A 20,769-nucleotide genomic window follows, 5' to 3' on the forward strand; every position below is an offset into this window, starting at 1 on the left:
TTTCCCCAAATCCTTCAACTTCCTGCCAGTCTCTGTCTTGAATATATTCAATGACTTGGCCTCAACAGCTACTGGATTGGAATAACAAAGGTTCATAACCCCTAAAAGAAGAAGTACCTCCACCTTTTCATCTGAAATGACTAACTCCTTTATCTGAATCAATGCCTCCTACTTTCAGAGACTTATTAGGGGAACCTCCCTCTCAATATCCACTCTGTCTATCCCTCTCACAATGCCCGTGTTTCAATAATATCATCACTCACTCATTTTCCCATATTTCAATGAATGCAGGCTCAGCCGGTTCAATCATTCTTAATGCATCAAGCATTTCACCCAGTGAACTGGTCAGGTGAATTTTCTATGTAGTGTCTGCAATGCAAACACGTTCTTCCCAAAACATAAAGGCCATAGATGGGTTTAACACTGTTCATCCGTGTCAAGCATCATAATTTCACTACTTTTATACTCTTCACTCTTTGCAATAAAGACTAATAATTCATTATCTGTTGTACTTGCAAGCTAATTTTTTAATATTTCTGTGACCTCCCCTTACCCCAGAAACCTTCATGATGCATCATTTTGAGTTCTCACTGCATTTAAATAATAACTCATTTTTTAAACTTCTTTCCAACTCCTTCAAATTCCACACAGACCCCTGTTATTCTCTAATTACCAAACTCTTCCTGACTCTCTTAACTTATTTACGTCCCTTTGGAGGTGTGACAAGAGACCTAGGCGAGGATGGTTGCTGGAGACTAGAATCAACGCATGATATGAGACTGAAACGAAGACAGGATTCTAAGCTAGATGCTGGATTAGAATCCAAAGTTGAGCTGACGATTGAGCACCAGGTGCTCTTTAAATATTAACATATTGGTGCCTAAACATGGTCACTGATTCGCAGGATGGACCTAGATCTTTAAAGGGGCTGCGCCAGCTATCCATGTTCCGGGGAGTAAGAGCATCTAAACCCTGGAGGCCGGTGTGCTCAGAAGCTTGTCGGAACAGTAGGCTTCTCTCATCCTCCTCACAACTTGCTACCATTCTACTATCAGCAATATTAGCTATAAGACTCAGTCCCTGATCATCAATGACGATTATATTATGAGTCTCCAACATTGATTCCTGTGCCATCTCAATTGCTGCTGACTGCCAATCCAAAACGAACCATTTATCCAAACTTTCTGATTACAATTAGTTAACTATTCCCCTACCTATGGGAGCATTCTTCACCTAACCCTGTATGATGTACTTTGATCAGCTGTCTTGTGCTCATTTATTAGAAACAACTCATTTCAATCACAATGTATCGCAGTTTGAAGCAGATTTTATTTTTCATTTGGGTTTGAAGAATAATCACCAGAATTTCACCTCAGTCTAATGCAATTCAAAATACTTCCTCGTGGTAACACCTATATTTGGATGTTCACAGTCCATAATTATAGTTCAGCTGAAATATTCTGTACTGATACATATATTTACTGGAAGTTTATTGACAATAGAAAATAGGTGCAAAATAATATCCTGTAGATTGAAGTGGGCTGTGTGCATCTTGTAAAAAGGCAATGCAGAAAACTGCTATAAAATCAATCTGATTAAAGGTCAAAAGCAGACATGGTGAATCTATAATAAAACCAGAAAATACTCCAGGTATTCAGCAAGTTAAGTAGCATGTGTGCATATGTGAAGAGAGAAGCATTTACCATTTCAGGTTGAAGACCTTGAAAAGATGATCAACCTGAAACACTGAGTATGATGAAAGGTTACTAACTTGAAAATTTACTTTATTTTGCCACAGATGTTGTCTGACCTCTTGAGCACCGTCTTTTTTTTTTGTTTTCTGTTCCAGAAATTGCTAACAATGTCAGATAGGAATGGTGGATGAAATTGTCCACACACACCACAGTGCTGCATACTAAAACCATTTACCGTAGTTACTTGCAATTAGGAAAGCAAATGGCACATAGAACTTCAATAATTGCAAGGAAGAATGTTATAGCTCAACAATTAAGTAAAAGACTTTAAAGCATCTACTTTATTCATTACAATGAAAACTTTAATAGCTTACTTTCAACTTGTAAACCAGTCACTTATTCAGTAATTATATTTTTTTTAGCTAGATAACTATAGAGTAAAGGGACTTTATATGTCACATAAGGGAAACTTCTGAAGGACACAATTATTCATCCTTCTGGATATTATGTGCTTGCATAGTAATTGGTTATAATTTGGCACTGGCTCACAGATACTATACATGATTCAATTCAATGTTGAATCATTCATTTCATAAATTGCATCCAGGTTTAATAAATTATTGTCAAATGTATTATTCCCCCTGTAGTCAGAAAACTGTACAGTGGATTCTAGTTAATTGGGACACATCAGGACAAGTACATTTTGGCCCAATTAAGCAGCTCCCTAAATTAGCTGAAGTTTCATGGAAACAGTTAAAAAGATTTAAAAAAACAAAGTACCGTTTAATTGAGTTAAAAAAAACTATGTATTTAAATGAAATACAGACAAATTGGAAGACTAGCAGTGCTACTGATGGCCGTCCATTGTATCTGAAGATGACAGGAGACCTGTGAAAAAGCATTTTTAAAGTGGAAAAGCCATTGCACTGGGGCAGATCCACTCTCATAAGTCTGGGTCAGTGGTTCAAGGAGATGTCATAACTGGGGTCTTTCCTGGGTGCAGTTGATGCACTATCAGTAACTCCAAAAGACTGGATGTAGAGTAAATACTGAAAGGCTTTAATTAGCAGTATGTAACAGCTACCCAACAGGCTGGTATATGTCTAAGGCAAAAGGAAATCCAGCCACTCACCAACCCCACCTCCCGTACACACAGGTGCTGTGGGAATCAAGTTTATGCCGCGCGCACGCACCATATCAAACTCACACCAGATACCGTTATGGAATACACTTTAAAGATTTTACTAAAACTAAAAGAGTACTATGCAATACAATATATATGAAGGAAAAGAAAATAAAGTAAAAGGCGCCAACTTATCAAAGTTCAGTCAGTTCAGTGCACATCGTTGGAGCACAACCATCGAACCATGTGACCCCTCGTCACTCTCCTCCGACCTCCACATCCTCGCACCTGGGACCACCCCGGTGGTCGACCGAGCAGTGCAGCGCACGTCCACCTTCCTCGGCGTCTTCTTCCCGCCTCCCCTGAAAAGACCGCAAAACCCCCAAGCTCCCAACCTCACAAGACAAAATAACATTCCCCATTGGTCAGCAAATGAATATAATCCCGATATCAGCAAGTCCAAAGCTAAACAGCTGCGAGAGAAAGCACTTATCATACAAAGAAGCATTCCTACTCTTAACAAAACAAAGAAGTCATTTTGATTAACATACACAGTACATTGTGCATTCTCCCCCCACCAGCAAATGTCATGCCCTCATGACATTATCAGAGTTCCCCAATGCTTCTTGCAACACACAAACCCCCCCCCCCCCCCAGGTGCAGAAAGTGGCGACAGAACTACCCAGAGCAGTAGAAATCACACTCGGTTCTCCTGGCACCACATATGCCAACTGCTCCGGGGGGCGCCTACTTCTCTGAGATCTCCATACCCCTTCTGCCGACCCTTCCGCTTCAGACCCCGCAGGGGACATTCCTGTCGGACCCTCATCCTCCCCCTCACTGGGCTTCCTCTTCACCTGCAAACCCTCTGCCTCGGACACTCCAGGTCTACCTGTCAGACCCTCACCCCCTCACCTGAGAACCCTCTGGCTCACGTTCGGGTTCCACCCTCTCCCCCCAACGCTGGCTGCCGCGCCATCTGACCATCAACACCTTCCCTCCTCTCGCCGAACTCAGTATGGGAAAGGCCAGGAGCCTCCTCTTCTGGTACTGGAGCACCAGCGAATGGGAGCAGGGGCCACTCATCTGAGTCATCATCTTCCGAATCGGTACCCATTCCCGGGTTAAGGACCCGTCTCGGCTCTTCAGCAGCGGCCTCTTCCCTCGCTCTGCGCCCTCGCAGAGTCCTTGTACTAGGTGCAATCTCCCACTCTGGCTCCTTGTCCACCCGCACCGCTTGACCCAGGGGCAGCAGGTGATTCTGATGGAGTACTTTGATAGGCCCATGCCCATCCTCAGGTTTCACCCAGTAAACTGGTAGATTCGGCATCTGGCTCTCTATTACATAGGGGCTGGCCGCCCATCGGTCTGCCAACTTGTGCTTACCAGGGAGTCCCAAATTCCGTAAAAGGACCCGGTCGCCCGGCAATAATTGAGCAAACTTCACCTTTCGATCATACCGCATCTTATTCCTCTGATTTTGTTTGGTAGCCGCCGCCTCGGCCAACTCGTACGCCCGCTGTAACTCCCTCTTCATGTCGGACACATACTTTAGATGGGACTTCCCGGGTAATTCACCCACTTCAGCCCCAAAACACAAGTCAATGGGCAACCTCGCTTCCCGCCCGAACACCAGATAATGGGCGAGTACAATTGTAACAGAGAACCAATTGTCCAATATGACGACTCCACTTATTTTTCTGCCCAGTCTCCAGCGTCCCAAGCATATCCAGCAGGGTCCTGTTGAACCTCTCTGGCTGAGGATCTCCCTGTGGGTGATAAGGGGTAGTCCTGGATTTCTCAACCCCAAGCATAGTCAGTAATTCATGGATAAGGCGGCTCTCAAAGTCCCGCCCTGATCACTATGGATTCGCCTGGGAAGGCCGTAGTGAACAAAATACTTCTCCCATAACACCTTCGCCACTGTCGTCGCCTTCTGATCCTTAGTGGGAAATGCCTGAGCATAGCGAGTGTAATGATCGGTGATAACTAAGACATTCGCGGTGTTGTTGGTGTCAGGCTCAATCGACAGAAAATCCATACATACCAGGTGCAGAGGTCCCGCACTCTGCAAGTGTGACAGTGGAGCCGCCAACGTGGGCAGGGTCTTCCTCCGGATGCAATGACTGCAGCCCCTACAGTATTCTTTGACTTCCCCCCTCATCCGGGGCCAGTAGAACCGGTCTTTGAGTAATCCATAGGTCTTTTCCACCCCCAAGTGTCCAGAATCATCATGTAAGGCCTGGAGTACAGCCTGTCGATACTCCTCCGGCAGGACCAGTTGCCAACGGCGGGGTTGGTCCGGAGGCGCCGTGACCCGGTACAAGATTTGGTTCTTTAACTTTAACTGAGGCCACTCCTTCAATAACAGAGGCACGGACGAGTGTTTCGCCTTCTCAGCCAATGCCACATCCCCCTTCTCTACCTCTCTCCACACAGTGCCAAGACCCGGGTCATTTTGCTGAGCAGCTGCCACTTCCCCCAGACTCAGTTCCGGCAACTGTTTAGTCTGCAGTGCGGTCAGGTCACAGTAAGCTAGGGGTATGGCGTCGTCAAAAACCCCCAAATGGTCCACGGCTCGCTCCAGCCTTCCTCTTCCCTCGGCCTTCACAGTGATAGCAAACTGACACATAGCCTTCACTGCAGGGGCAGGGACACTCTCCCACTCCTCGTCCCTCTCCTGTTCCCCCAGCTCTCAACGTGACAAAGCATCCACATCGACATTCCTGCTTCCTGGGCGGTACTTCAGGCTGAAATCATATACCGACAAGGCCGCCAGCCACCGATGTCCTGTAGCATCCAGTTTAGCAAAAGTCAGAATATAAGTGAGAGGATTGTTATCCGTTCTCACCTCAAACTTGGCTCCGTACAGGTAATCGCCCAGCTTGTCCACCACCGCTCACTTCAGTGCCAGGATCTCCAACTTGTGAGTGGGATAGTTTCTCTCCGATGGCGACAAGCTTCGGCTGACAAACGCTACCGGCCTCAATGCTTTGCCATGCTCCTGGTACAGAACAGCCCCTAGACCCTCTGGGCTGGCATCCGTGTGCAGCACATATGGCTTTTGGGGATCAGCAAAAGCCAACACCGGGGCCTGGGTCAGCACCCTTTTAAAAGATCAGAACGCCTCTTCACGTCGATCATCCGATCTCAAGCTGAAAGGTTCCACCGGGTTCCGGTATCCTCCAGCGTCTTGCCTCCGGTCCCCCATCCTTTTCTTCCCCACCGGGGGATAGCCACACAACAGCTGCGTCAACGGGTGACGCATTTTAGCATATCCTTTCACAAATCGGTGGTAATACCAACAGAACCCAAAAAATGAGCGCAGAGCGCCCACTTTCTGGGGTCTCGGCCAGGTGGTCACGGCCTCTGTCTTGGCTGGATCAGTAGCCACTCCCTCTTGCGAAATGAAATGGCCAACGTAGCCGACCGACGACTTGCAGAACTGGCATTTGTCCAGGGAAAGCTTCAGCCCTTCCTCCTTAAGCCGGCCTAATACCTTTAACAGCCGCTCTTCATGTTCCTCCAAAGTCGATCCAAACACTATCAAATCGTCCAGGTACGCCAGCACCTCCAACAGATTCATATCCCCCACAGTCCTCTCCATAAGCCTCTGGAAGGTGGCTGAGGCTCCCGATATGCCTTGGGGCATTCATTCGAACTGAAAAAACCCCAGCGGGCAGATAAAGGCCGTCTTCTCTTTATCGCCCTCACTCATCGGGATCTGGTAATACCCAATTCTTAAGTCCAGCACACTGAACCACTTCGCTCCGCTCAGGCAGGCCAAAGTGTCCTCGACCGTCGGGACAGTATATTGATCAGGGACAGTTCGCCGATTCAAAGTCCTGTAGTCAACACACATGCGCACCCTCCCATTCTTCTTCCGTGCCACCACTATTGGGGAAGCATAGGGACTTCGGGACTCAGCTATGATTCCAGCTTCCTTCAACTTGCACAAGTGCTGCCGCACATCTTCAACATCTGCCGGGGCCAGCTGCCGGGATCTCTCTTGGAACGGGGTGTCCTCCGTCACCCGGATGGTGTGGCGAGTGCTTTTGGAGCAGCCCACATCAAACTCACCCCGAGAAAAAACAGCTTCCATCTTCAGCATCTTCTCCACCAGCCTACGTTTCCACTCTGGCGACACAGGGGAATCCCCGAAGTTAAAGGCTTCAGCGGTCAGCTCCCCTCGATGCTCCAACCCCTCCCCATTAGGGGTCCTCACGGGGGCACTAGACATTATCGTCCCCAGAAACAGATGTGCCAGCGGCATTCCCCTTTTAAAAGTGATGTCTCTTGCCGTAGTGTTCCTGACACTTATGGCTATACACCTCGCATGTACCACCCCTGGTCTCTGCACTTCGGGCCTCATCAGCGCCCCTGCCGGAAATCGTGTTTCCCCTTCAAGATCGTCCGGGGTGTCTACTAACAGGGCTTCGCCCGTCGGCACTCCAGGGAATCTGGGGGTCCCCATCATGAGTGCTACCTCCCCTGGTCGAATCACCTTGGGCCTCGCCTGCGTACACCACACCGTCCCTCGTTTACACTCCAGGTCCAGCCCTTGGGGGGCAACCCCCTCTTCGAATACTGCTCAAAACACTGGATGCACCAACAGGGTCTCCAGAAAGTGTTCCCCCCACCTTCTCCTTACAAGCTCTCAGGAGCCGTCGCACAACGGGGGAGTTAGTCCCCACCAGGAGGGCAGCACCACCGGTTTCCACTGGGTCAGGACACACCAACACCCAACTAGACTCTACCTCTTTACCACACCGTCTAGCTACCAATTCTACCAGCCCCATACCTTTTACCAAACTTAACCCCCGCACTAACGCATCTCCCGAAACTCGAAAATCCACTCCGCTCACTACACAGGCATACTGCACTGGTACATCTTCCAACTCGCACCAGCTAACAATCTTATCTCTGTCCATCTCCGCACTGCTGCCTGCGCGATTCCACAGCCCCTGACAATCCCATCCCGGGTGAGCCCCCACAAATGTAACACTTACCCAACAGGCTGGTATATGTCTAGGGAGAAAAGGAGATCCAGCCACTCACCAACCCCACCTCCCATACACGCAGGTGCTGTGAGAATCAAGTTTATGCCGCGCGCACATACACCATATCAAACTCACACCAGATACCATTATGGAATACACTGTAAAGATTTTACTAAAACTAAAAGAGTACTATGTAATACAGTATATATGAAGGAAAAGAAAATAAAGTAAAAGGCGCCAACTTATCAAAGTTCAGTCAGTTCAGCGCACATCGTTGGAGCACAACCATCGAACCATGTGACCCCTTGTCACTCTCCTCCGACCTCCACATCCTCGCACCTGGGACCACCCCGGTGGTCGACCGAGCAGTGCAGCGCACGTCCACCTTCCTCGGCGTCTTCTTCCCGCCTCCCCTGAAAAGACCGCAAAACCCCCAAGCTCCCAACCTCACAAGACAAAATAACATTCCCCATTGGTCAGCAAATGAATACAATCCCGATATCAGCAAGTCCAAAGCTAAACAACTGCGAGAGAAAGCACTTAACATACAAAGAAGCATTCCTACTCTTAACAAAACAAAGAAGTCATTTTGATTAACATACACAGTACATTGTACAAGTAAAATGGAGCACGTCCATGCCGGATGATTGCCCTGGACTGTGGGAGGAGCAGTGACACAATCACCTTTACCCAGGGGTCTGGGGGAGGAGCCTCAGGAGCGGTCAGCAGAGGGGCGTGTCCAGACAGATATACATGGTTTACCACAGCAGTGGATAACCGTGACATCTTCCATGCTTGTCATGCCCTTCTTTCTCAATGCAGCATTGTAGAACTGCCTTCCTGGCTGTTGGGTTTCTCTGTAAATTATTCTGCCCAGTCTGCTGGAGCCGACTTTGCGTGCTATAACAGGCATTTCCCCAACTCACCGGGGTATGACACCCACCAGCGACCCTCATCTGGTTTAGCCTGCCTGTTGAAGTGGTGGATCGGGGTGTGGCCAGTTCTGACCAAATGTAACATTCAAGATGTGTGTTGATACCCTCAAATTCTTCGTATTTTTTAACTTGTTGAAGTAGTGAAATCATTTCATTTTCACTCCCGGATGTTTCTGGCATCTCTGAGTCTCACTGCTTGAAAACCCAGTGAGCAAGACAGATCTGAATTGTCTTACTGCTTATTTCTTGCTATCAGTGACAAAAATCACTGCAACTGATGCTATTTAAAAACAAATCATTCTAAGCACAGTGTTGTGTCTAATGGCCACACAAGTGCATGTAACCGACACTAGTTAGGAAATGTTCTGCAACAGTTTCCTGTCCCAGTTAAGTGGCCTAAATAAATGAATGGAATTCCAGTTATTTTCTTGATTAGTTTTGTAATTTAAGAGTTCTCCCAAATAAGTGGCTGTCCCAATTAACTGATGACCCAATTAACCGGAATGACCATATTTAATTTGTGTAGAGGTTTGGAGCTATTACTTTTCATTAGTTTTTACATATTCTTAAAACATTTGACACCTGCAAAAGAGCTGCTGAAGTTTCAGTTACCTAACAGCTGGTACTTGGACAATTCTACATTTCTCAGTATTCGCTGCTTTCCTCTCTAAACTTGTTCCATTGCATCTGAGCCCCTAAGATCCCTTTAACTCATTACTGGATAGTGAATCACTCAATATTTGCTGAGGTCATTCAGAGGCCAATATGTGCCCGGTCCCTCAGTACTCCATCAGATATAGACTGGCACTCAGCTATCAAATGGGCACTTTGATCCATTTCTTTTTCATGTACCAAATGCTGAGAGGATACAAACGTCACCTGCTCTGCCCACCTATCTCAGGATCATCAGATCCCCTGTAGCATGGTCTTGTTCAATTTGCCAAGGTCATTACTACTAGTGATCATTATACTTATGGTATCATCTTGATGGACAGCATATGGCATCTTCTCTTTCCATTTACAGTAGTTCCATTGCCCTATATGTTGCCCTTAGTTTCACCTCTCTCTTGAGCTCTCTGCCCTCTCACAGCTCCTATGTCCCTTCCACCCTGTTTATTTCTCTGCATGGCTTTTTTTTTCTCTTATGAAGTCTCTCTTCAACATCTAGGTGTAGTAAGTAATTGGGAAGGCAAATGCTATATTAGTCTTCATGACAAGAGGAAGAAGGAACTTTTACTGCAATATTGTAAGACTTTGGTGAGACTGCACCTGGAGTAACACATGAAACTTTGAAGTTTAACTTAAGGAAGAACGTATTTGCCTTTAAAGTTTGCAGACAGGATTCACTAAGATCGTAATGAGTTAGTAATATAGGGGAGATTGAGTAGATATAGAATGCATTTTTGTGAAGTTAGAAAGACATCACCTTTAAACTTGAAAGGCTTGACAGATTGAGTGAAGAATCATTACTTCTGCCAGCTGAGGAGTCTAGCACCAAGGATCACTGTCTCTGAATAGGTGGTGGGCTATCTGGACTGAGATGAAAAACAAAAAAGCATTTTTTTCACGCACATGGTGAACCTTTGTAATTCCCTCCCTTGAATATGGACCTTGAGTCAATGAAATCATCTAAAATACTGTTGACGGAGGTAGTTCCCAAAAACATAGATTTACTATAATCTTGAAGAATGGATTTGTGCATTAGTTTTGTGCTCTAATGCTCTAGCCATTGTCTAGTTTTCAAAGCTGTTGCTTACCATCATGCATTCATTGCCCCTGTCACCTCTGGTTCACTGCAATGTTTTCTAATCTTTGGCACCTACTCCGTGTATTCCCCAGGCTCACTGTTCAGCTTCTTTCTCACACTCCTCTATCATTCCTTTTCTACAAATTCATCTCCTATGCTGACTGTCTTCCATAAAAACATTCCTTGCCTTTCCCCCAATCTGTTTCCTTCTTCACTGTGCACTCACCTTTTCTTTTGATTAATGTGGCATTACAAGGCTACGAAAAGGAAGCTCATTCTATATTACCAGACAACAAAATACACATTTCATTGTGTAAGGTCATTCTAAAAGAGCGAAGTCCAACAAGCATATTCAATTAATAAATTTCACAAATTAATATTTGCTGATTGACACAGAAATCTAAAGAGTTAATGGCATTGTTAATGGAATCTAAAGAGTTAATGGAATAGTGCAATATTATTGAAAGAAAGGCAAGGAAACTGAACATACAGTATATGGATTAGCTCAAGGTGGAAAAGATTCCAATTAAACCGTTGCCTTGTGCTTTGCTAGTCCTGTTGCAAATACTTCTTGAAAAATTTCTAGCTGGAAGTCAGAAACTGTTGGCAAGCAGATCTGACTTTGTTACAACTACAGTAAATGTAATAATGAGGTGTATTATAGACTTGCCTTAGGTAACTAACTGGATGTTGGTTGCAGTTGGTTCTTAGGCACCTATTAGGTTTTGATTTCCATGGTTACAGTTTTAACTGCAGCACAGGTTTTGCTGCACTGAGTCTAAAGTTGCTGCAGCAACAGCTTCCTTGGGTGAAGAGAAATATGATATGGATCACATGTGGCTGCATTTTTATGTGTTATGTGATCCAATTTAAAAACAAACTCCAAAATAAAATTGAAGTGATAACTGGGGAATACAGCATCACATGAAAATTATCGTTGATAATGGTCATATTTGACAGTCTAATGGGCAGAGGGCACTGGACAAGAGAAAATCTGCAGATGCTGGAAATCCGAGCAACACATACAAAATGCTGGAGGGACTCAGCAGGCCAGGCAGCATCTATGGGACAGAGTACAGTTGACGTTTTGGACCAGAACCCTTTGGCAGAGGCTACTGGAAATAGACAGAGGGCATTGGATATGCCCGCAACCATCCAAAAACATACAACGCATTTCTTGACTACTTCCACAACTTCAATGTCAGATTTCAGGCTTTCAAAACGTGTGAAGCCCTTTTTACTGTGCAACTTAAAGGGGATTTCCCTAAGCAAGTTCCAGACTGACAGATACTTTTTCAGTAATCCCCACAATACTTCCTTGTACGCTGTGGCAACTTCATTCTCCCTAGGCTCACAACCTTTTCCAAACAATAACTACTCCCAGTGAGCTGCTGCTCAGACAATCCCAATAGCCAACTCATCTCCAACCACCATCAACTCTAGACCCATGATCACAGGCCTCAACCAACTATTGCCCTTCTGACTTAATCACCTGAGTGACGATTGAACCCAGCTATCAGTCTGTGCCTCCATGCACCCTGCCGACTCTGGACCAAGCAACACTACTCTAACCAGTTTGATTCTGATCATTCCCCATTAGACCTAGTTGCTTTTCTGCTTTGAATCAATCGTACAATCACCAACCACTCATCCTGTACCCCAGTGTGTACGTACACACACACACACACACACACACACACACACACACACACACACACACACACACACACACACACACACACACACACACACACACACACACACACACACACACACACACACACACACACACACACACACACACACACCAATCTTTCATAGAAATCTTTTTACATTCTACTCTTCGAATTATAATATAACTCTAATCTTCCAGATGTTGATAAAAATCTCAGGGTGAATAGCCACAGCTTTAACAAAATGGCACATTCCACTTGTTCATGTTAAAAATTACAAATGGATAATTGTAATGTACGTGTGTGTTCTTTGCTCTGATTCTAAATGATTCAGGTTATCATGAAGAAAAATTAAAGAAAAACATGAATGTTTATTCAACTCTAACTACACTGAGCATGCATTTATATGCAAAATGTTTACATGCACTGTAATAATCACAGATTATAATGAAATTGGATGAGCAGTTTCATGAAACTTCATCATGTAAGGATAGCTTTGACAAAGAACACCATGGTTTAAATAAGGAAGATAAAGTATGAGAGTTGTTGGGAAACAATATGCAATTGAGCTGGCTGCTCATCCAGTTTAATCAGTTAGTCTAGAGCCCAATCACACATCAGCCAAATTCTACTGTGAATATGATTACACTTGTATCCATTAACTTTCAAATGATGTGATAATTTTGAGTTTATTAATTATTTTCAAGTGAATGCTAATCATCGGTGTAATAAATATCAGACCCAAATAGGGTTGTAATCTTACACCTTATCTAATATTTCCAGCCGATAATTATAAAGTTCAGCAAAGCTGATTAACAGTTTTAAAATTCATCTCTCTGGGCGAAGCACTGTAATTACGGCCTTTCTTGAAGCACAATGATTAGTTTGGCAGCTGGTACACATCAATAAATATTGGAAAGAAGAACACTGAAAATGGTATTCTACAAGCAAATATTAGATAATAATTTACAAATAGTAGGATTAGCAAATAGTATAGCACCAACAAATATAATAAATTATATACCAGAAGCACATATTGGTACACAGAATATGACTAACAAGCTTACTTGCAAATAATCGCCAATGGTATGAACATCAGTATAGGCATATAATACATCACCGTCAAATAAGCAACTACCCCCCATTCAAATGAAATAAATATTAATAATTACATGGGATGATTTGTTTTTGGAGTTCACAGTAACAAAAAAAATCTGCCAATAAGCCATTAAGTACTCAAAACTGGTGTCATAAAACTTCGTATTACTGTTGTAAATTTGATGAACAACCTTTCTTGAGTATTTCATATTTGCAGTTTTATTGCTTAGAGTTTTAATGTCAGCTCTTTATGGATAATCTTCCAAAAAAAAAGGACATTTATCCCTGTTGCATCAGTGAACAAAGCTATTGCCCAGGATGGAACAGCAAGGTAGTATAGTAGTTTGCATAATGCTGCACCCCACCACCATCTGTAAGGAGTTTCTGTTTTTCCTGTGACCATGTGTGTTTCCTCCTGATGCCCTGGTTTTCATACACAGTCCAAGGACGTGCCAGTTATTAAGCTAATTGGTCATTATAAGTCGTCTCAAGTGTAGGTCAGGGTTAACTCGGTATTGCTGGGCAGCATAGCTTGAAGGTCAAGAAATGCCTATTCTGTGCTGTATCTCAATAACTAAACAATTTTAAAAAGTTATGTTCCAGCCGTAAATTAGCCTTTTATTAACATCATGCAGTCAGTTACTCCCTGCTGGCAATAATGTCATTTACAGTTTTCACAGTAAAGAAGAAAAATAGTCAGAGCTCCTATTCCAGATGAATAATTTTCCAGAAAGATCTTTATCTTCTAGATGCTGTCAACTTGAAGTCCAAGCTATGCCAATACATAAATTTGTTTATGATCCAGTGATCTGAGTTGAAAACAATTGCTACCAGATGGGGTTAGATTAAGTGATCAGAAACTTGATCAAAAAATAGGAGCTGGTTAAGGACAGTTAAATGACATGGGAGAGTTAGAATCACCAAATGTTTTGGGCAGGGAAGTTCTGAAGCTAAGGGTCAGTACAGTTGAAGGAGGATCCCCAAATCTTGCCAGCACTTACTACTGTGAATAGAAAACAAAGAATGTCCAAAGGCTAAGCCAGTGCAATATTTCAATATGAATTAGAAGGTAACATGAACTTGTGAGAGAATTAAGAAATTAGAAATAAATGATGGGAGATACATTTTGGCTTTGGAAGTAAGACTATTAATAACAAAAGAAAAATTAGATGTTCAAATGAAGTGTTTCAATCTAAAACATCAACTGTCCATTTAGGTACACTGATAGTGCCTGACCTGCCGAGTTTCTCCAGCAGTTTGTTTATTGTTCTAGATTCCAATATCTGAATTTATATGGGTTCTGTTGTCATCTGCCCATGAATATTCCTTCCATTGTGTAACATATTCCAGAGTTCGTTCAAATTATCTGGTAAGAAACAGTAAATTGGAAGTGTATCTGGCCATCCATCAATCAGTTTAAATGACATAGTTACACTGATACACTGTCTACTTGGTGATTTGCAAAACAGTGCCAAACACCTATTTTTACAAAGCTGTCACTTTTAAGCAGAAGTCATATTTCTACATTGATTAAAGCTGAGCATAAATATCTAAGTTGGCATTATTTTTTGTATGAAAAGAATGAGATCTATTTTCTCCTTAAGTAAATATTCAAAACAAAATGAAACCATTAGTTTCTTCTTGCTTTGACTTTCTATGAACTTTGTCTACATTAATCCTGTCACTAAAATTATATTTTATGCTGTTAACAGTGCTATCTGTGTAGAACAGTACCTTACTCAGTTTTCTATAGAGCTAAAAAGCAGCTACTATAATGTCAATAAAGGTATCAAAAGTATCCCCCAGTGTTACACTTACCAACCTTAATGAGATCCAGAGATTAGATAGCATATTCTAACCTCAGCAGCATCCTTATTTCCCTGGTGACTAGGAGAATATTAATTTAAAATCTATTGGATGCTTGATATCTGAGGCTGGAAGTTATTTTCAACTGAGCTGCCTGGATGTTATCTGGCAGGAGTAAGTGGCATTAGCAATCACTTCCAAGTGAAACTGCATTCATTGAGAAGTCGGTCAGGACATTTTTTTTTGGTGCACAATCATCATAGTATGACTGACAATATCTTGACGTCAGTCCCTGCACCTAATGATATCACAAGTCGTGTGCTGTGTGTTCGTTCACTTGCCAGAAGGTATTGGAGCTTTTGGGTGCTAACTAGTAGGTGGCCACATGGATCATTGCTGGTGCTTCAGTTATTTACAATCTGACCTACTAATTTACAGGCAAGTGCTCCCTGTATTATGGTTAGCATTGCTGATGATGGAAAGGTAGTGGGAAACAGTTTACAAGGAAGATGCAAAAATCTGTTAAGGGATTACAAAAAGGTTAAGTAAATAGTCATTTGTTTTGGTATTAGGAACCGAAAAATAAAATACATTTTCAGTTGAGATAAAGCACAGAATATAATACACAGGAAGTTCATGTACAGGTAAAGCAAGTAATTAGGAAAGTTAATGTAATGTTGATTTTATTGGAAAAGTGATGGGATGTAATCATAGGGGAGTTTTGCTTTAGCTGGAAGAATACCACACCTGGAGTACTGCTTACAATTTTGGAATCCTTACTTAAGATGAAAGGTGTAGCACCTGCTTATCACCCCCCCCCCCCCCCACCACCACCACACCAAGGTGATATGATGACATGGGAGCAAGCGGTGGATGGTCATATGAGCATCTGGTGCATATCACAAGCCCTGGTGATGCGACCACTGACACCAGGAAGACTATCTCTTAAGAGTTTTGACTGGTGTCACCCATCTTGTAAAGACACAGCCCAGAAGAAGGCAATGGTAGACCACTTCTGTAGAAAAAATTGCCAAGAACAATCATGGTCATGGAAAGACCATGATCGCCCGTGTCATATGACATGGCACAAATGAATGGATGGACTTAAGAAAAGGCATATTTGCATTAGAGGAAGTTCAGAAAATAATCACTGGACTGACTGTTAGAACAAAAGGGTTGACTTAAGAGGAAAGATTGAATATATCATGCCTTTAGAAGAATGAGGTAATCTTATTAAAAGATGAAAGATCCTGAGGGGGCTTGGTAATGTGAATGCTGTGAAGATTTTTTTTCTGGGGGGCAATATAGATCCTCTCAGAGGATTGTGACTCATTGGAATTCTCTACCTCAGAGTTGTGTGGTAGTTTAATTGTTGAAGGTCATCAAAGCTGAGATGGCAGGTTTTTGGTTGAAAGGAAAGGCAAGGGTTATGAGAACAAGTGAAGAAGTGGAACTGAGAACAAGAGCCAGGTTCTTCCTCGGCTGGATGGACTAATTGATCCACCTCCTACTCTTATTTCTTATGTTTTTGACAAAACAGTTAATAATGAGGGTCAGACAACATCAATGGAGGGAGAACAGTGTCAACCCTTAAGCATCATCAAAACTGGGAAAGTGAAAAGAGCTTACTTTGCAGGCAAGGACAGGGGTGCATTGATATTGTATAAACCTAGCTTGCTCTTGTGGACAATGGAGTTACTCTGTATGTGGTCATCCTATCTACATTAGCTTTCTCTTTAACACAGAGGAAGCCATGTTGTGAAGACCAAGTGCAATGCTCCATTTTAGAAGAAGAGAATCATGGTATTTTTTTGGGTCACTGTGCAGTGAGAAACAATAACAGGGCATTAACCATAGTTATATGGGAATGGCCTGTGAGAAGTAGAGCGGAGGTGTGGACTAAACAGTCAGAAGTATGAAAGGTGAGAGGAGGGGAAGGTATGCCTGGAGGTGCTTCTGTAAATATTGAATATTTACAAAATAACTAAGAGTACAAAGTGCTATAATAAGACATAACTTAAAGGGTCGAAATCAACAGTTTGCATCTGAAAGCCTCAGGGTAATGGAGGCAGAATTGGTAGTTCACTGTGCACAATGTATTTATACAAATCACTTCAGAGCTGCAAACACCAGTCTCCCAATCCTCTCATAGTGACATGGGGCTACTCACAGGATAGAGCTTGGTCAGAACAATCTATCACCTGGAGTAGTCTAGACACATGGATGATTGCTATGTTCCCTTTCTCCTACGCTTCTCTCTTCTTCCATTGTGAGTATTTATGCACGTAGCTCAACAGTGGCTGCCCTGGGGAAAGAATTTTAAAGTCCAGTGATCAGTAGGGTATCGAGGCAGGAATCTCTTCAAGCAGCTCTCAGTGGTAACCCTGAAGGCCCGCTTTAATGCTTGATCCCATCTGCAAAATGTACTCCTGTCTTTGCCCAGATTCACCAGTCTTAGCTGGTGATCTGACTGGGAATTAGCATATGTTTAGGGTAAAAATGAGAGCCAAATCTTTCTGAAGAGAGCCAAAATGAGGCAATATCATTGAGCTGAGAGAAGGATGATACTCCATCAATTTCAAGGGAATCCACAGATCAAAGCATATTAACACCAGTACCACAGTGATGAGTGTGCAAAATCTATGACCCAGTAAAATTTATAATATTTGTAAGCATCTTACAACAGATTAATTTTGTTTTTAAGGACAAAATGGAAAATTATATATATAATATTGGTTATGAATAATAATTATCATTTTAAAACCCAATGTTTAGGGTTGTGACATGTGACATCTGCTCTGCGGGTTCAACAATATTGATAGATTATTCCTAAGAAATACTTTATAAGGAGCTATCAGATAAGCTATGAAACTTAGTTTGAGATCTTCTGTTTTATGAATAATCTATACCCCCTGCAGCAGATATTGTTTGGGGTTAAGGTATCATTCAAAGATCCAAAGTACATTTATTATCAAAGTATGTACCACAGTATACAATCCTGAGATTCATCTTCCCACAGACAGCCTCAAAACAAAGAAGAACCATGGAACACGTTCAAAGAAAAAGAGAAACATCAATTTCCCCCCACCATGCACAAAAAAATTGCACAAGTGGCGACAAAAAAAAGCAAAAAACACAGAATAGAAAGCACAAAATCAGAAGAGTCCAGACATACTTCAGTTCAGCTTAGTGTTTGTTAACTGCAGGCTGCCCCGATTCAAAATCACCCAAAATAGCAACACAAAAGGAGCAGCCAGCAGCTAGAAACACAACATACATGAAATACAGAGTCCAGTCGACATACCGTGTTGATTAAACCTTGCTCTGGCACCATCCTGTAACAGCATGGAGGGAGAGAGAGATCAATTGAATGCAAAGACCTTGCCTTAGGAGCAGCAAGCAAGAGGGAGAGAGGGAGGGAGACCGTCACACGCAGACCCATTCCTCTGGCAGCAGCAAACAAGAAGCTGGCAGACAGAGCTGAACGTTCACTCATCATTCTTCACTTGCCTCGGTGATGTCAATCTTCCTCAGTGCTTTAATCAGCGAGATTGATGAGAAATGGAGTCAATCTAGGCTTCTCAGTCTCCAAGCCCCATGTTTCATTTATAGCCTCATGGAACCCTGCTCAATCGGCTCAAAAATGCACCGTCAAAATATAGATCACAGATGTGGAAGAGTAGGTCACAGCAGCTGAACCATGTTTGAAGGAAAAGGAAGACGCAAGAGAAGTAAAAGAAGTAGTTTCATGAACCGTCTGGAGAATATCACCCTTTAGCATTGTTTGCTGCCGCCATTTTCAACATGCACTAGTTCATGCTATCTTTCAAATAAAACACTTCCCCACCTTAAAAAAAAATCATGCTTCCTTCCATGTTATAGGATCTATCTCTTGGAAGCCCCTGACTCAGCAGCATCGTGGAAGTGCTTTCACTAGACTGTAGCAGTTCAAAAAACTGGCTCACAGAATAAGAATCAATCAGAATCAGGTATATTATCACTGACGTATGTGATGAAATGTGTTAACTATAATTTGCATAAATAAATATATAGTGCAGAACGAGAATAATGGGTTAACATTCATGGACCATTCAGAAACCTGATGACAGATGGTAAATGCTCTTCTGAAAACATTGAATGTGTGTCATTATCTTCTTCTCAGATTAATTAGAGATGGGCAACAGAAACTGATCTTGCCAGTCATGCCCATAGATCCCCCAAAAACGAGCAAGCATTTAAATACAATACTTTAAACTACAGGGGTCCAGAGACAATGAAAGATTTCAGAACGTTCGTTCTACCCTCATTAGATGAAGCCAACTTTAGCAGAGAATCTTCTAGGCCATTGGAAAACTTTGCCTAGTTTATACAACCTAAGCTTTCTGTGATGTCAGAAGGCATCAGGATCAAACTTATAAAGCAGCATTTCTTCTTATTGTTGCTTGGTTATACTCTTTTTTTGTTGACTTCACGAGACAAATATTTGAGGTGTCAATGTATATATTTATTTCTGTCATACACCATTCCTGTTCATGCTTTCAATTTTAAGTAGCAAATAAAGGGATAAATTCAAGGCTCTAACAGATTTATTTATGAGTCAATTTTGTCTGTTCTTACAATTTATTTATGATTAATAATTAATATTCATAAATAAATCCAGCCATGAAAATTCATCGCTGTTCAAAAATTGAAGTATAATCATCATGACATACCGTAGATTCCGGATTTTAAGCCGCTACTTTTTTCCCACATTTTGAACAGCTTTGAACTTTGCGGCCAATAATCCGGAGCGGCTAATGCATTTTTTTTTTCATGCCGCCTCGTAAACATTTTGCCTCGTAACAGTAGACCAATAAAATTGATGAGTAGTTCACAGAGGTCCAATGAAATTGTACGATAAATCAAGCGCACTTTCACAATTAAATTATTGTAAATCAGTCATTTGTACTCACCCTCATCAACATGGAAAACACTCGAAGCATTGTGCTACCTACCCTCTTAGTTTAAACTATATTTGTTTTCTGTACTACATCGCGGGATGCTATGACGACACACCCGGTTTCGCGGCGTCTTGTGGGAAAATGCCGTTTGCGATGAAACGGGACGGAGGGGGTCGAGCGGCGGAGCGGCTTTGGATCTGAGCGAAATCTGCTTTTAAATGCCGTTTGCGATGAAACGGAAAGGAGGGGGTCGAGCGGCGGAGCGGCTTTGGATCTGAGCGAAATCTGCTTTTAAATGCCGTTTGCGATGAAACGGAAAGGAGGGGGGGAGCGGATTCCGCGAGCGGCTTTGGATCCGAGCGAACTCTGCTTTTAAGTTAAAGGTATCAATAACTTTTCCTGGTAGGCTGCAGTATATATATTTTTTACCAGTCGTTAGGAGATATTGGAATGTTGTTCAGTAAAGAAGTATACGCAACGTATATTTAAAAGTAGCCGCGTACGGGCACGGTTCGAAAAAAAGCATTTGCAATATGTATTTGTTTTTGTTACCATATGGATTTAATTAAAAGTTAAAAAAATCCTCACGTGTAATATCTTTCTGTGTAAATATCTCATATTACAACGTGGGACACCTGCGGCCGAAAATCCGGTGCGGCCTAAAATCCGGTGCGGCCTTTACATTTAAAAAAATGATTTTATTTCTAAAATTAGTGCCAGCGGCTAAAAATCAGGTGCGCTCTGTAGTCCGGA

This window comes from Hemitrygon akajei, chromosome 22 (genome assembly GCF_048418815.1).
Source record: "Hemitrygon akajei chromosome 22, sHemAka1.3, whole genome shotgun sequence".
Lineage (NCBI taxonomy): Eukaryota > Metazoa > Chordata > Chondrichthyes > Myliobatiformes > Dasyatidae > Hemitrygon > Hemitrygon akajei.